Source organism: Amphibalanus amphitrite, unplaced genomic scaffold (genome assembly GCF_019059575.1).
Source record: "Amphibalanus amphitrite isolate SeventyFive unplaced genomic scaffold, NRLGWU_Aamphi_draft 000995F_arrow, whole genome shotgun sequence".
Taxonomy (NCBI): domain Eukaryota; kingdom Metazoa; phylum Arthropoda; class Thecostraca; order Balanomorpha; family Balanidae; genus Amphibalanus; species Amphibalanus amphitrite.
The window spans coordinates 1-15046 of record NW_024882489.1 but is presented as its reverse complement, the minus strand read 5'-3'; the positions used below and the strand labels follow the sequence as shown (position 1 = coordinate 15046).

Here is a 15046-nt window from a genome sequence, read left to right as displayed (position 1 = left end):
CTGCCGGCTATCCATAGAATGTTAACCAGCACTTACAGCCTTGCAACATATTGCATAGGCACTATAACTGATACCTAAGTATGCCTAGTTTTCAAATGCTAAAATGAGTGCTAAATTTCAAACCAACACTTCCTAAAAACCACAGTAAAAAGGTGTAAATTTAAGGAAGTTAACCTAGATCATTTCAAGTAAATGACCTTAACCTGAGTTTCACGTGACCTTGGCACCCACAACAATCAATGAGACAAACATTAGATAGTATATTTCACATGTTGTCACGTTGCTAATCACGAAACGACTATGGAAACACACAGATGTGCGCTGACTTTCAATTGCTATTCTGGCCTGACATGATCTTGAGAAAAATAATCACAGGTTAAAGGTAATTTGGTTCAGGGATGTAAAATTCTCAGACAAGATGCAAAAATTATAAGGGCTATTTAATTTTCCGGGAAGTTGTAAAATTGATTAACTCCAGGGCACCAAAGAATCGTCGCAATCCTTCGCTGTGCCGCGATTTATTGGTGAAAAACAGGGGGCGCGGTCTACTTACCTCTACTTGTATGTGTGGTGAGGGCTAATATTAATCTTATCTGTGTTATTAATATGCAACAATTTCTACATGAACTGAGACCAGTCCATATGGGTATGTTTTTCTCACGGACAATGACAATATAAAAACAATGCGAATAAAACCAAACGTTTCGGACAACGTGCCTTCGTCAGTGGAGAAAAATAAGTGTATAGGTTTAACATCGATGAGAACTATATGCGGCACCGCCTCAGCCTGGCCAGCCGGGTTGCCGATAAAATACACAAATGTTTATAAGCTTCCATGATGTGCTTAAATACTGCTGAAAATATATCTTAAAAAAAAGAAATAACTACTTCATCGATTTTATCGAAAGAAAACATGTATGCCTAATTACTTATTTCTTGCCACTGACGGAGGCACTTTTTTGTGCGAAACGTCTGTTTTATTCGTATTGTTATTGTATTGTCATTCCCTGTGAGAAAAAAGGATAACTCTTCAGTTAGTAACCATAACAGCGAAACGGCTTAATGTAATATAATTCACTGTGTATACGAAACCCTAAGTCCCTAAAAATAATCCTATTTACAACTTTTAAAAAGATACAGCTTATACAGCTTAGGCATATAATTTTTTCTGCATTAAGATAATATTCATTTATCTCCACAGAATATGGTAAATTAGTGCTGCTGAAATTCGCTATCGAAGCGTCTCCTCCAGGCATTCCACAGCTCTCGTGCCATTTTGGATCACGGAACATGGCTGGGCGCAGGACAGGCCGTCTGCGAGCTTGGACGGACCACGTGACCACCTCCCCTTCCCCTCACTCCCGTCCCCTTCCCCAGCAGGGCGTCCGATCTAACCGCGCCCCAGGCAGTCGGCTCGGTCCGACCCTCCCCTGGTCGAGCCACGGCCCGGTGCCGCCTGAGTTTGTGCCGGGTGCAAAACTGGAGCAGTAACTAGCGCCGGAACTAGTAGTCAGCACGACCATCGTCAGATGGCAGGAGTAAATGGAATAAGCGGTTCCAGGTTTCAGAAGGAATGGGGCAGGAAAAAGCGCTGAAAACAATGTTTTGCTGATATAGCAATAAAAGGTTCACTGAATTAGGAGAGCAGCACATCAGTTTAAAGCCCTTCAGATGGTGGTTTTAATAAGCACACAATCATTTCCCAATTCGCCTCCAACGGTGTCACAGGCAAAGAATACGCTGAAATACTAGTGTGTACAGAAGCAACTGCGGGTCCCTGTACCATACCATACATGGTAAACAGGTTAGTTCACATTCCCGCCGCTATGCGGGCGGCGGCGGCGCCACCTGTCCTCGTGTCCGCCTGACACCGTAACGACGTAGGTCTGAGCTCAAATCTCGGTAATGTCGTCCTTTTTTACTATATTTCTCAAAAACGGCACCACGTGCAATAAAGTTGTATATATCATTGGAAAGAGCATCAAAAGTTGTATAACCTATCAACTTTTCACTTAAATATATATATAACGTAAAAAGTTATAAAGCACCAAAGACGCTCCCATTGACTTTGCATGTTAAAAAAAAAATCTTCTTTAAACGAGCTCAAAAAGAACAAACGAATTCTGACAGCTTAACGAAGCATAACAACATGTTCTATGGTATTTTCTCAACAAGTCCTGAAAGTTTAAACAAAATCGTATCATATAATTTTGTACAATGAGCGAATGAAAAAGTCTCTGCAAAAACGCCCATTGACTTAACATGGGGAGCGAAAAAAGTTCAACTTTGACCTCGTGCAAAGACACGTTACGAAGTTCTGAGGGGTATACGGCGCACACTAGCGTGTACCCAAACGTGTTTGCCATAAAATGCTGGGAAGAAAACCACCTCTTCCTTGGCTCGTTTTCCCGCCATTGGCGATCGCGCAAAAAGTGTCCAAAACCCCGTTGACTTAACATGGGGAAAATGGAATCGCACGTCCCACGTGCCACGAGGTTTTAAGCGAGTAGCGACCGGTGCCATTAGGTAGATCGCCCCCGGGAGCCCATACCCTGAAATTTTTACGAAGATTGAGCGATTCGTTTAGGCCCCTACCAAGTTGCCCCAATTCGCTGCCAGACTTGCAAAACATAGCCCGGAGAAGGACCGCTCCGGTTGTTTTTCAATAGAAAAACACAATTCTAACGAATAGTGTTTGTCTTTTCAAACAACCTGCGGTTAAGGACCGCTCCGGTTGTTTTTCAATAGAAAAACACAATTCTAACGAATAGTGTTTGTCTTTTCAAACAACCTGCGGTTACCGCAGGTTGTTTGAGCAAGCACCTCTGTGAACGCAGCAAAAACGCCCGCCGCCAAACGAGAGGACGAGCATTGCACGTGCAGACCGGGGTGGGTGTGCTACAAACTGACGTGCACGGCACCCTATTCGCCGGTCTATAGCGGTGTGCCAAATTTGAGTCAGGTCAGGTCAGGTCAAACGGTAGGGGTCGTGACGGGTATTCGTAGTACCTGTCATTCGCCTCTGACAGCTTCGTAACATGTTACGAAGGCACCAAAACTACTTCGTAAACTTTCAAATGGTTGCTAATTTCGAATTCAGCTGCAAAAACTAGTCTAGAAACATGTAAAACTCGAAAAAGTGAACCGAGGTCACCAAAAGTCAGTGGCCTGACCTGACCTTCAGGTGACCTTGACACCCACCCTAATAGACACCCCCTAGGAAGCAACATTATATCACATGTTTGAACGTTTGAAACCACGAAAAGCTTGCAAACGCGCGGCTAATGCGAGCCGACATAGGACGCAGAATCGCGATTCCGGCCAAATATGGTCTCGGAAAAGAGGTCACAGGTCAAAGGTCATTTGGGTCAGGGTCATGAAAATTTAAGGGTAGGTGTAAAATTGATCAATGCCAGGGTACTGAAAGTTTCGTCGCGATCGGCCGCTTTTTACGCGAGTTATTCGCGAAAAAAACCCTAGGGGGGTTGCATCATCTCCCCTGTGCCGACGAGGGTTAAGGTCTCATGTCAACTAGTGACCTCTGAGGTCACATCAATTGACCCAAGATACGGGTTTGGTTTTCGCTAAATGACTTCGCAAAAATGGCCACAGAGTCGCGTTTTCTGCACCATCGTGGTTACCTTGCTAAGGCGCATCGAATGATATTCTTTTTGTTTGGTTGAGGTCAACCTAAGGTAGACCTGACCTGCCCTTGACCTCGGGTCAGGGGCAGGTCAGAGCCCCTCATGTCATGAGGTTGGTCGAATGAGGTCATATCGCATATTATTTGATTGGGCAGGTCTTTCAGAGTCCATTGGTAGCTTTTCCGACTCTCTAGCTCAATTTTATCAGGAGTTATTGGCAGAAAACTCCTATGACCATAGTGACGTCTTAAATGACGTTACACAAGGTCAACAATTAAAAATAGAGCATTGGACCTTGCAAGGAATGCATGAAACGTTTCTGAAATAAACGTATCTCAAATGAAATAAAACTATCTCAAGCGATTTCATGCGCTTGAGATAGTTTTAGATCATTCCCAGCGCCAAAATACCAGTTTCCATATATCCCTATTGACTTATAATAGTGAGGTCACATGACCGACCTGACCTCATGTGACCTTTAAAAAATACAAATTATACAAGTTAGAGACCTTGGGAGCCTACTACGTCCTGAAGTTTCATCTTTCTGTGAAAGTTCCTCCGGTACTGAGGGGGGGAGCGAAGTTGCGACCTATGAGGACAGTGCAGAGGTTCACTTATGACGTCATAGGTCAGTGACCCTACCTAACCAGACAATGCGGTCGGTGTCATAAGATCCGGCTTGAATCATAGGTCAGGTTTCCCAAGTTTCAGCACTTTGTCGCCGGCGTGACTCGAGCTATCACGAAAAACCATATGGGAGGAGGCGGGTGCTGCCCCCTCTGCCGGCGAGGGTAAATCAATATTGACGCAATGGTGACGTCACGGTCGCCGTCGACGTCACCATTCGAATCAGAGTCATTGACTTGTGCCGAATATCAAGTTTAATATTGATGCTTTAACGGATCTATATCAGCCGAAAACACCTTACATTCCTTTTTACTCGCTAGATGGCAGAAGCGTCAAACGCCTGAATGTATGCTGTGCCGCAATGCCGGTTCTATTGTATATAACCGCCTAAATGAATGGCGGAGTAATGAGGGATCCGGGAAAACCACTATCTCCTTAGAACTGATGACTCGCACGAAACTGGAACTTTTGAGGACGATTACCGAGTGTGGTAAATGCGTCTGGCATTTTAGCCAAACATTCCGTTTTACTCGCTAGATGACGCAGAAGTGTCGAACGCCTGAAAGCATGTTGCGCCGCAGTGCCGTCTCTTCCGTATGTAGCCGCATGAATGAACATTGAACATTTAAGCGCAATTGGCTCAGCCGTTGTCGCCGGTGTGTAGCCTACATAGAGGTCCAACCATGCCGCTGAAATTGGTCTATCATAATAAGCTTTATAACAATGCGCGTAGTAATTTTCGTAACAAACGCAAAAAAAACTAATAGGTGTGGCTAAAAACGCCCCCACCCCACTCGGGCGGGGGTTAATGTGTTTTGGTAGCGAACTCACCGAGTGTTTCCTGGTCTAGTATTCTACAGCAATCACAAACACATTTCGATTCGCGGCCAACCATGCAAAACATAGCCCGGTGAAGGACTGCTCCGTTTGTTTTTCAATAGAAAAACACAATTCAAACGAATAGTGTTTGTCTAATGAAGAAACAACCTGCGGTTACCCGCCGCCAAACGAGAGGATGAGCCTTGCACGTGCAGACCGGAGTCGGTGTGCTACGAACTGATGAACATGACACTCTACTAACCACTCTAGCGGTGTGCAAAATTTGAGTGCAATCGGCCCGGCCGTTTTCGAGATCTTGAAGCGGCACCCTTCACGTGCGCACGTGCAAGCTGGGTCCCAACTGACTTGTGCACGGCACCCTAGTTGCCGGTCTCTAGTGGTGTACCGAATTTGAGCTAAATCGGCCCAGTCAATTTCAAGATCTGGAAGCGACCCCTGCACGCGCGCACGTGCAGTTGCAATCCAACCGTGACACATGCAAATACATACTAACTGACTTGTGCACGGCACCCTACTGATCGGTCTCTAGAAATGTGCTCAATTTGAATGCAATCGGACCAGCCGTTTCTGAGATCTGGAAGCGTCACCCTGCACGTGCGCACGTGCAACCTGGGGCCCAGCTGACCTGTGCAAGGCACCCTACTAACCGGTCTCTAGCGGTGTACCAAATTTGAGCTCAATCGGCCCGGCCGTTCTCGAGATCTGGAAGCGTCACCCTGCACGCGCGCACGTGCAGTTGCACCCCAGCCGTAGCACATGGAAAGGCATGGCCCGGTGTGTGCCTACATCCTTGTGTAGTTTCAGCAGAATCTCCTCAGGAATTACCGTGGTATTGTCATTACAACAAAAGTGACACCTCTCCGCTTTACACGTGTCACGTGCAGTAGGGGTCACCCGCATGCATCGTGCATAGTAAAATACTTGTAAGAAGGGTATACCCTACCCCACACAAAAAACCGCAAGTGTATCGGTCCAGTGGCTGCGGAGATATAAGTCGTGCAAAAACGTCCCCACGGCGGCCGGCCGCTAATATTTAGCATTAAATTCGTGTCGCATCCTTCTATGGGAGGTATCCCTGTCACCTGTTCGTATACTCTCTGAGCCAAGGCCATAATAGGTGTGAGCTCAAATCTCGGTAAAGTCGTGCTTTTTTACTAAATTCCTCAAAAACGGCACAACGTGCAATGACGTTCTATATATCACTGGAAAGAGCATCAAAAGTTGTATAACCTATCAACTTTTCACTTAAATATATCTCAACTGTAAAAAGTTATTAAGCAACAAAGACGCTCCCATTGACTTTCCATGTTAAAATTTTTCTTTTTTAAAGAAGGCTAAAGACAACAAACGAATTTGCACAGCTTAAAAAAGCATAACAACATGTTCTATGGTCTTTTCTCAACAAGTCCTGAAAGTTTAAACAAAATCGTATCATATAATTTTGTACAATGAGCGAATGAAAAAGTCTCTGCAAAAACGCCCATTGACTTAACATGGGGAGCGAAAAAAGTTCAACTTTGACCTCGTGCAAAGACACGTTACGAAGTTCTGAGGGGTATACGGCGCACACTAGCGTGTACCCAAACGTGTTTGCCATAAAATGCTGGGAAGAAAACCACCTCTTCCTTGGCTCGTTTTCCCGCCATTGGCGATCGCGCAAAAAGTGTCCAAAACCCCATTGACTTAACATGGGGAAAATGGAATCGCACGTGCCACGTGCCACGAGGTTTTAAGCGAGTAGCGACCGGTGCCATCAGGTAGATCGCCTGCGGGAGCCCATACCCTGAAATTTTTACGAAGATTGAGGGATTCGTTTAGGAGAGGCTCAACTTGTCTCGATTCGCGGCCAGACTTGCAAAACATAGCCCGGAGACGGACCGCTCCGGTTGTTTTTCAATAGAAAAACACAATTCTAACGAATAGTGTTTGTCTTTTCAAACAACCTGCGGTTAGACCGCAGGTTGTTTGAGCAAGCACCTCTGTAACGCCGCAAAAACGCCACCCACCAAACGAGAGGATGAGCCTTGCACGTGCAGATCGGAGTGGGTGTGCTACGAAATGACGTGCACTGCACTCTGCTAACCGGTCTCTAGCGGTGTGCCAAATTTGAGTGCAATCGACCCGGCCGTTTTCGAGATCTGGAAGCGACACCCTGCACGTGCGCACGTGCAGCTGCATCCCAACCGTGACACATGAAAATACATACTAACTGACTTGCGCACGGCACCCTACTGATCGGTGTCTAAAACTGTGCCAAATTTGAATGCAATCGGCCCGGCCGTTCCTGAGATCTGGAAGCGTCACCCTGCACGTGCGCACGTGCAACCTGGGACCCAACTGATCTGTGCAATGCACCCTACTACGCGGTCTCTGGCGGTGTGCAAAATTTGAACTCAATCGGCCCGGCCGGTCACGAGATCTGGAAGCGTCACCCTGCACGTGCGCACGTGCAGCGGCACCCCTACCGTGGCACATGAAAATGGATCGCCTGTTAGGTGACTACCTCCATGCCAAGTTTCAGCGCGATCGGCCCAGTAATTACCGAGTTATTGCACTTATTACAAAACTGACACCTCTCCGTATTACACGTGTCACGTGCAGTAGGGGTTACCCGCATGCATCGTCCATAGTAAAATACTTCTAAGAAGGGTATACGCTACCCCATACAAAAAACCGCAAGTGTATTGGTCCAGTGGCTGCGGAGATATAGTCGTACAAAAACGTCCCCAAGGCGGCCGGCTGCTAATGTTTAGTATTAAATCGCATCCTTCAATGGGAGGTATCCCTGTCACCTGTTCGTATACTGTCTGAGCCAAGACCATATATAGGTCTGAGCTCAAATCTCGGTAAAGTCGTGTTTTTTTACCAAATTCCTCAAAAACGGCACAACGTGCAATAACGTTCTATATATCATTGGAAAGAGCATCAAAAGTTGTATAACCTATCAACATTTTACTTAAATATATCTCAACTGTAAAAAGTTATTAAGCAACAAAGACGCTCCCATTGACTTTCCATGTTAAGATTTTTCATTTTTAAACGAGCTTAAAAAGAACAAACGAATTTGCACAGCTTAAAGAAGCATAACAACATGTTCTATGGTCTTTTCTCAACAAGTCCTGGAAGTTTAAACAAAATCGTATCATATAATTTTGTACAATGAACGAATGAAAATGTCTCTGCAAAAACGTCCATAGACTTAACATGGGGAGCAAAAAAACTCGAATTTCAAAGTCGTACTACAAAAAATATCGACTTCTTACGGGTAGACGGCGCACATGGGCGTGTACCTGAATGTGTCAGTCATAAAATGGTGTGCAGCAAACCATACCTTGATCGGCGATTTTTTCCGCTATTCGCGATTGCGCAAAAAGTGTCCCAAACCCCCATTGACTTACTATGGGAAAAATGGAATCGCACGTGCCACGTGCCACGAGGTTTTAAGCGAGTAGCGACCGGTGCCATCAGGTAGATCGCCTCCGGGAGCCCATACACTGAACTTTTTACGAAAATCGCAATGCACGTTTAGGCCCCGGTCAAGATGTCTCGATTCGCTGCCAGACTTGCAAAACATAGCCCGGAGACGGACCGCTCCGGTTGTTTTTCAATAGAAAAACACAATTCTAACGAATAGTGTTTGTCTTTTCAAACAACCTGCGGTTATTACCCATTCACTTAACATGGGGAGCGAAAAAAGTTCAACTTTGACCTCGTGCAAAGACACGTTACGAAGTTCTGAGGGGTATACGGCGCACACTAGCGTGTACCCAAACGTGTTTGCCATAAAATGCTGGGAAGAAAACCACCTCTTCCTTGGCTCGTTTTCCCGCCATTGGCGATCGCGCAAAAAGTGTCCAAAACCCCATTGACTTAACATGGGGAAAATGGAATCGCACGTGCCACGTGCCACGAGGTTTTAAGCGAGTAGCGACCGGTGCCATCAGGTAGATCGCCTGCGGGAGCCCATACCCTGAAATTTTTACGAAGATTGAGGGATTCGTTTAGGAGAGGCTCAACTTGTCTCGATTCGCGGCCAGACTTGCAAAACATAGCCCGGAGACGGACCGCTCCGGTTGTTTTTCAATAGAAAAACACAATTCTAACGAATAGTGTTTGTCTTTTCAAACAACCTGCGGTTACCAGCATCTGCGATGCTGGGCTCCGCATCGCGGGACCGCAGGTTGTTTGAGCAAGCACCTTTAACGCCGCAAAAACGCCCGCCGCCAAACGAGAGGATGAGCCTTGCACGTGCAGATCGGAGTGCGTGTTCTACGAACTGACGTGCACTGCACTCTACGCCGCCAACCGCAAAACGCCGCAAAAAAACGGCCGCCCGCCGTCAAACGCAAAAACCGCAAAAATGCGCCCGGCCGCCGCCAACCGAAAATAAACCTTTTACCGAAAACGACGCAAAAACAAAATCACCCGCATCGCGGCGGGCGGGCGATGGGCGAATTTTTTATGGGCGATTTTTTTTAGCCAAACTCAGACTCGGGCTCTGAGTGCAGCCTGAGTTATAGATGTCGCTGTCATTCAGCCACTGAAACAAAAGCGCCACGATTACCGTCAAATCATATTTCCTACGCGGCCGAGAAAAAAAAATGAAGCGGAAAGTGAGTAAGTAAGACCTACCTGACACACGGTACAGTTGTTTGGAACATCACCAGTTGAACCACGAGGCATCCATATTCCATACCAACGAAAAGTTTTCCATCTCTTGGTATATTAGCCGTAGGCTAATATTCCAGGCAGCGGCACGAGGAGCCGGATGGAGGAAACATGGATGCACGCTTGGTAAGGGCAGGATAGTATATTAGGACGTGAGCTTTACCAAAAGGCATCCACGCACCGCGCTGCCCGCCCTTGACGCAATTAGCAAATAAGTTGGCTCCAAATGTGATAGCCATCTTTCAATTACGTTAATTCAAGTTCGAAAGATGATTGGTGTTACTAAAAAAAGACTACGTCAAGAGCCCGTTACGATGTAACGGAAGACAAACCAGCCACTCCACACCTAGGCAGTTTTTCACACGCATTCCTGCATTCACACTCGCCATTTCGTGCACCGGCCTGCCCGCTGCACAACGTAATATCTATGGCAACTATACTGTCTAAGGCATGATTGTTGCTCCTAATGGTTTTCTTTTTTCACAGACTGGAGTGTGCTTTACATGAAAATATAATGTAGTAGATGATACCTGCTCATTTCATCACTAAACGTGTGAAATGTTCAAATCATGTTGGTATGTGGATAAGATCCGAGACTAGGAATTTAAAGTGTAGAAATGTCGGTGGCTGCTGGACGCATCTGCAACTGAGCTCATGGTCCTAATCATCCGCGAAAGTGACGAAACTACAGGAATGTCACGGTAAAGATGCGCAGTACCCTGTATGTTCATGGCATACAGCTGCAAGCTAAGACAAAACTAGAAACGATCTTTGGGTAGAACATATAAAGTGAAGCAATACCAATGCAGAACTACTTGGAGTCACAGGAACCAGTGTGTCCAACATATCAATCAGCTAACATGTAAGGACGCATGTGTAAGGCCGCATGTGCAACTGTAATCCCTCTTGATCGACTACAAGAATGGAAAGAAAACGTCAACGGAGTAAAACTTCACCATGTGAATCTGCGTATAACTGGCATTCGTGATCAAGTATGCACAACAGATGTGAGGTGAGGACGCGGTGTCATTGCGATACAACATCAACTGATGCAATATTGGAATGCATTTTGCACTCATTCTTGCATATTGATAAGATCAAAAGTAAGGCGATAATGTGGATAAGTGTGTTGACAGATGTCGAAGACTGACGGTGATTACGAACTGCTTAACAGGCGACCGGATTGACGGTGATGCGCCTGACCGATCGTTGGAGTGCATGTCGCATCTGATGTCTATGGAAAACGGCAAAGGAGAAAACAGGACTATGGTGAAGGGCTGTTCTAACATCACATAGAACGGGAATGAGCAGTAACACCTGCCAATGAAAGCAGTGAAAAACAGCGAAACTGCCTGTTTATCCTGCCATGGTGCTAATGCCCAAAGTCAAGTTTTGTTTGTGTGTGTGTGGAAAGCGGTAGGGCCCTATGCGCTAAGCTATCATCCGTTTTAGCTTTGGTATCACAATACAAGTATTAGGTGCTCGCACACTACTGCCAGTAGTTCAGTCGGTACTGAGTAGCCCGCAGCTAATAACAACCTGATATTTGCTTCCTGCACAAACGTAGATGGCGGCTAGCATTATGGAAGTGTCTTTACATGATGAGTCTGATCGACGATGATGAATGAAATAATCATTTGAACTCGTTGAAAGATGACGATGTCCGGGTCACAACGAAGTGACTTAAAACTTGCAGGATGAATAACTGATGATTGGGCCGATGAATGTGGCTTGTGCTGCAGCCGAGGCCTGTGGGGACGGACGACCGGTGAGGTACAAATGGAGCAAGGAAACGAGACGTGAATGTACACCAAGCACAATGATATTTAGCTATCATAAGCGTTGACAATGGTGAATAGTCCAGCTGTTCGTCATATTGAGCCTTCACGTCATAGCCATTGCAATATCAAGCTCCCCAAATTGTCATTAGCTTTCGCAGCCCAAGTCCAGTATTGAGTGCTCAAAGAACTTGCCAAGGCAATATAGCTGTGAGCAGCCCGAAGTTCATGGACGGATGATGACCTTTCCCTCTAGCAAAAAGTAGACGACGTCCAGCGCTATAGTCGAACAGTGCCACTGCCAGAAAGGGAGAAGGTTTGCGAAATTCTGTTCGAATATCGGGAATTCGGGAATTCGGTTAGATGGTTATGGAATGGACCATATTAAGGCATTTAGAATATCCTGCGCACGGTTTTCCTGAAAACCAGAAAACCGTAGATAGTGGGAAAACCTCAGGGGGGGGGGCGGAAATCCGCCCCCCGTCGGTGCGCGGGATATATTTGATTGATATGTGTAGGCACTGCTTTAAAAATACAGTAAAACACTGAAAACTAGTGATGTCAATTACGGAAAATCGGAATACCGATACCAAACCAAATACCAACCAAAACCGTGGAGAAATATACCGAAACCAAACCAACTTGGGAACATGAGGAAAAAACCAACTTTTTACCGATTTCTTAGCCTCTTAGACATTAGCGAGGGTTCATGATACCAACAAAATACCAAACACATTAGGATTGAAATACCAAATACCGAGTTGGTATCGGTTTGGTATCGGTATACCAAAAAGTTGGTATCCGATTGACATCTCAACTGAAAACCAAAGCAACGTTGGAATGATTTTCCGTAGGTATGCGTTTAGTTAGCCAAGCAAACAAAGTCACAGGCTCTTGCACATATTACAGAGTGCTCCGGCACTGGTGTAACAAACAACTCACTTGCACTGGGGTTCGGGCTCACAGAGTAGATCCAACAGATAACAGGTCGCATTCAGCATTGCGCCGGACACTGCTGAAAATGTTGACAAGTGTCTGTCAGTAAACGCAAACATCAATCCCAATTGATAGGTACATGAAGACGATGACAAACATGTTGGCATTGTGTAGGAATGAGGACAGTAAATGATCACACAAAATGTAAAGCATTCTGCAACGTGTTGACAATGGACATTCAAATATGAATACATACCAGCCGTACGCAAGTGTCTTCGAAAATGTTGATCTCTTGATGGTGATGGAGAAGGTGTATCACGTCCACAGGCTTCAAGAAGTCGATCCATTGTCCGCATATTGTTAAATTTGGTCATCACATGTCCGTTTTCAACGCATCCGTAAACCGATGGCGAGAGCATTTAAGAACGTTTGAGCATGTGACTGAAATACTCAAAGACACAAGTTGGAGGAAGGAGCAGGCGAAAAAAGAAAGATAACAACACAGTGTATGAGCATCGTGTTCCAGTGCTAAAAATATAACTGAACAGGAAATGCAATATCATGTGTGGATCGCTCATGAGTGTGAACACATGCTTACATAGATGCATACCTACACTATACGAAAACATGACCGCTTTTTACGAGTGATTAACTGCTACATTCAGTGAACTGCATCATGTGGTACATGTTTGCGGGCGGAGCATGTCTACCGAATTCATCGGCAATACAATTAAAACAAACACACACATACGTAGAACTAGATGATGAGAGCTAGTGTAAGCGGGTGTACAGGTGGCTAATGTATATCTGCAGATAACTAATAGCTAGTGACAAATAAAAAAGTGCCAGCAACGGCCAGCGCAATGGGTGCTCCGTGATCGACGGTAAAATCTTCAACGGTATCGACGGTAAAGATGACAGGTAATGCACCTGTGAAAATAGGAGAAGCAACGGATGATTAGCTGACATGACAGCAAGTCGAAACGAATCGTCGATAAAATATAATATGTCAAGTCCGCGGATTTCTAAGCTTATGATTTTTCGATTTCGACGACTGTGAGTGAAAATGCATATCAGATGAGATATTCGATAAATATTACTAAAACCCTTAGAAGTCAATAGGCAGAGGGCTACAAGCCTACTTTATTCAACGTTGAATACCCACCCATAAAGGTCAGTTCATCCGAGTATTACCGCCTCCAAAAAATATTAACGTTTTGTAGGCATACAGTACCGTAAAACCGTTTGGAATCTTGGAGCAGAGCTGTTCGTTAAGCTAACAGCATCCTTTGATAATGAAATGGGCCGGAGGCAGAAACTGGCACTTGAGAATGCAGAGGCAGTCATCACACAGTCCCAGAAGACGTGACTGGACAAGGCGTCCAAGCGGCGCCTGGTCATACACGGTTGCCATTGGATACTGCGAAATCAGCCTGCAGGCACATAAGGACAAGGAGTTAAAGTTTTGAACACGCTTTTCGTTCCCTTGTTGCATTACAAAAAAAAAAAAATATTAACGTTGTGTAGGCATATCTGGTTTGGTAGCGTGTACCATTATGCTCCCATTCCACTTACTGGTCACAGATCCAAACTCATGAAACTCCTAGATGCCGTTCATGATGACGAGTGTGTTCAATGAAGCTTATTCTGATGCATGATGCACTGGTATGGTATGGTATGGTATTTGTAGCTTACGGGCCACCACAGCGTCCTGTATTTGGGCCCGGTTCTGTCGTCCGTCTTCGTTGTTGGTCCGTCCGTTGCCTTGAAGTGTCCGTTGTCTTCTTGGCTCGTAAGGGTGGGCTGAGGGGTGGGACTGGGTTCCTAGCTATCTCCTCCCGGGTAGCCGGATTGCCCCTTCTATAATTTTTTTTTGTTTTTGTTTTTTTTTTTGCCATTTTGCCATTCTGGGGTCTTTTATTTTGATTCTCATTGTTTTGAATATTGCTTTTTTCTTTTTTGCTTCTTTTTTTGGCTTTTTTGGCTTTTTTGTCCTTGGCTCTAGGGGAGGAGATTTACAGGTCATTGATCAGCCCAGTGTTGTGTCTTTAGTGGATAGTGTTTTAGCTCGGGGTGTAATCCCGAGCAGTGTGTGAGTGTTAGTGGGATGTTGGCGTCTCTGCAGTATGTTTGTATGTGTGTCCCTGTGGTGTTGGTATTGTGGGCATGTGAGTAGCAGATGTTTGACAGTGATGAAAGTGTTTGCAGGTGTTGCATTTCGGTCTCGGGCTTCTTGTGATGATGTAGTTGTGTGATAGCGGTGTGTCCAATGCGAAGTCGTGTGATAGCCCTCGTTTTTGCGTGAGTTCATGTTCTTGGTGTGCCAGTGTTCTATCGTGGTGAATGCATCATGCACTTCTGGACAGTGATTGATATCCGACTTGCTTGGGCGAGTGTAGCGAGTGATGTGTATGGTGACCAATTGTACCAAAAGAAAATGACATTGAGAACATGATTTACAAGCGCACATGCGGCACAACTCACGTGCATACCCGACAAGAAAAAACAGGAAATGTCTAAATGCGCCATAAAACATGTTGGCCTACAAATATA

The 15046-nt window shown here is 45.4% G+C and overlaps 1 long non-coding RNA gene across 2 annotated transcripts; it reads right to left on the bottom strand.

The window, feature by feature from the left end:
• Positions 1-11173: 11173 nt before the first annotated feature.
• Positions 11174-14544, bottom strand: LOC122368980. 2 transcript variants are annotated; one of them, XR_006254330.1, is made up of 4 exons: positions 14069-14544; positions 12750-13926; positions 12500-12572; positions 11174-11855 (listed from the first exon to the last, which is right to left on the bottom strand). It is a non-coding gene; the product is annotated as an uncharacterized LOC122368980 (long non-coding RNA). The 2 variants fall into 2 exon arrangements; XR_006254331.1 differs by having other exon boundaries at positions 11177-11528.
• Between the last annotated feature and the right edge of the window lie 502 nt (positions 14545-15046).